Source organism: Myotis nattereri (assembly GCF_964212035.1).
Source record: "Myotis nattereri genome assembly, chromosome: 9".
NCBI classification, from domain to species: Eukaryota; Metazoa; Chordata; class Mammalia; order Chiroptera; family Vespertilionidae; genus Myotis; species Myotis nattereri.
Window position 1 is genome coordinate 51,133,550 of NC_138084.1, and position 3,216 is coordinate 51,136,765.

The window sequence follows — 3,216 nt, forward strand, 5'->3', positions numbered from 1 at the left end:
TTTCCTCCTTGCACTTCTATTGACTGATCAGTGATCCTTTACACTGCTGTGGCCAGTCTGCCACAAGCCTGTAAAAAGAATTCTTTATCTTGGATATTTTAGTGCTTTTTTTATTTTTAGCCTTGTCTCCAACACTGCTTCAGAAATTCTCTGTCAGACACTGAGAGTATCATGTGTTGCACTCCATGTCCACCTTGACTGCACAGGCAGCAACACAATCCAGACACTCTAGCTGCCCACCAAGGCCATTTCAGTACATCCCAAGCCCCAGACCCACACCAGCACTGTGGCTTGCCTTCAAAACTCTCCGTAATCCATGCCTTCTTCAGGCACAACTCTGAGCACCCCAGAAAAATAATTAAATGAAATGGAGACAAGCGGTGTAGATAAAGAGTTCAAAACATTGGTTATAAGCCCTGGCTAGGTGGCTTGGTTGGTTGGAGCATCATCCCATACACCAAAACTGAAACTGTGTAAAGCAAAACAATGGATAAGGGGGCACTAATGTAGTTCTTATTTATTGCAAAGTAAATACGTGATGGCACTATTTATTTTTACAATGGGGAAAAGACAATCTCTTCACTAAATAGTGTTGTTAAAGCTTTTGTGCAGTGAAGAAAACCATCAACAAGACCAAAAGGTAACCTACTGAATAAGAAAATATATTTGCAGATGATATATCCAATAAGGGTTAATATCCAAACTACATAAAGTACTCATAGACTCAACCTCAGGAAACAAATAATCTGTCCAGCTGGTAGTGGTTGACTGTCAACCTATGAACAAGGAGGTCAAGGTTCCATTCCAGGTCAGGGCACATTCTCAGGTTTGGGGCTGGATCTCTAGTGGGGTGTATGCAGGAGGCAGCCAATCAATGATGCTCTCTTATCATAGATGTTTACATCTCTCTTTCCCTCTCACTTACTCTCTGAAATCAATAAAAATATATTTTTTAAAAACAATCTAATTTAAAAATGGGTAGAGGACCTACATAGACATTTCCCCAAAGAAGACATATGGGTGGCCAACAGACATTAAAAAAAAAAATGCTCAAGCTCACGAATAATCAGGGAAATGTAAATCAAAACCATAATGAGGCATCACCTCCCTCCTGTCAGAATGTTATTATCAAAAGGCAACAAATAGTTAGTGTTGGCAAGGATAGGAGAAAAAGAACCTTCATGGACTATTGGTAGAATTGTAAACTGATGCAGCCACTATAGACAACAGTATGGAGATTCCTAAAATATTAAAAATAGAACTACTATATCATCCAGCAATTCCATTTCTGAGTATTTATTTAAAGAAAACAAAACAATAACTCAAAAAGATATATGCACCCTATACTAATTGCAGCATTGTTTACAATAGCCAAAACATGGAAGCAACTGGGTGTGTATCAATAGATGAATCAATAAAGAAGATGGTATGTGTGTGTGCTGGAATGTTACCCAGCCATAAAAAGAAATGAAATCTTGCCATTTGCAACAAAATGAAAGAACTTTAGAGAATATTGTGTTAATTGAAATAAATTGGACAGAGGAAGACAAATACCATATTATTTCATTTATATGTGGAACCTCAAAACAAAACAAATGAATGAAATGAAACAAACAAACAAACAAACAAACAAACAAAAAACCCTCTTAGATAAAGTGAACAAACTTATGGTTGCCAAAGGGGAGTAGTGTGGGAAGATAGGATGGAAAAAGGAGAGGGGATTAAAAACTAAAAACTTCCAACTACCCTACCCTGTCCTGTTGCTGTTGTGTTACCGCCAGCTGCTGCCGCTGGACCCCACCATGGAAGAGACAACAGAAGACCCCGCCATATCAGCTGTCTTGCTGGATCATTGTCACTTCTCCCAGGTCATCTTTAACAGTGTGGAGAAGTTCTATGTTCCTGGAGGGGATGTCACATGCTATCACACCCTCACTCAGTATTTTATTCCCTGTAGAAAGGATTAGATTGGAATCTTTAGAACTGATGGAAGACAGCCCGTAAGTATTACACCTTCATGTGGATTACTTTGCCTGTTGACCTAAACAGCAAATCAATGAAACAGCAGGAATTCCAATTCAAGTTTACTGCTCAAGGATGATAAGTATTGTCAGTTCTGCTATGTGGATCAGGATGGTGTTGTTTGGGAAGTAAGTATCCCATTCCAGTTCTGTCCAGAAATATGTGGTGGACTTCCGGGTTGTTACCTGTCCGGGTGAGGTGGAAGAGATTAAACAGCACAACAGGGAGCATTGAAAAGAAAACCAGGAGATAAAAGACAGCTGTGTCAGCCTCCAGAAGCAGAACTCAGGCATGCAGGCTGAGCTCCAAAAGAGGCAGGAGGATCTAGAAACCTTAAAGAGCATCAACAAGAAGTTGGAACAGAAAGTTAGTTAAAGAACAGAAGAACAGTTGGGAATCAAAGCTGCTTCAATTGAAAGAACAAAATCAGAAGATGTCCTCAGAAAATGAAGATAGGGGAGTCTGAGAGAGTCAGCTTCAGGCCCAGATGTCAACTCAAGAGAAAGAAATGGAGAAACTTCTTCAGGAAGATCAAGATAAGACAGAGCAGTTGGAGCATCTGAAAAGGGATAATGACCAGCTCTTTCTCAGTGTAACTGAACAGAGGGAGCACCAGATGAAGCTCAAGCAGACAGTGTAGTAGCTGAAGCAGAAAGAAACTACTGTGACGAAAAAAGAGCAGGAGCTAAGGAATCAAACTTTGACCTGTGAGGAAGACTGAGTCATAGAAAGACAAGTATCACATGATCTCACTCAAAGAACAAAATAAACTGATGAACAAAATAAATCCAGAGACATAGAAGCATGGAACAGACTGTGGAACCTCAGAGGGAGGGTGGGGAAGGTGAGGAGAAGAGATCAACCAAAGAACTTGTATGCACATATGCATAACCCATGGACACAGGCTATAGGATGGTGAAAGCCTGCAGGGATGTGTGGGGGGGGGGGGTAGGGAGCAGAGGATAGAGGAGGTCAGTGGGGGAAACAAGGGGTCATATGTAATACAATAATAAAGATTTTTTTAAAAATACTGAGTGAGAACAAGATTATATGTAGTGAGAACAAGATGTAATGTTCTGGAGAGAAAGAGGAAGGAAAGAGAAAATGATCTTTTGAAGAGACAGAGCAGCAGTTTTATGAGTTACAAAGGTCTGGATTTTGACTCTTTGCCATGTCAATTACCTACTTCAGATC

General features: G+C 40.1%; 1 pseudogene across 1 annotated transcript; it reads left to right on the forward strand.

The window, feature by feature from the left end:
- Positions 1-1,802: 1,802 nt before the first annotated feature.
- Positions 1,803-2,743, forward strand: LOC308525510 (calcium-binding and coiled-coil domain-containing protein 2-like; annotated as a pseudogene). The gene has a single exon. The product of its transcript is annotated as a calcium-binding and coiled-coil domain-containing protein 2-like (transcript).
- The last annotated feature ends 473 nt before the right edge of the window (positions 2,744-3,216 follow it).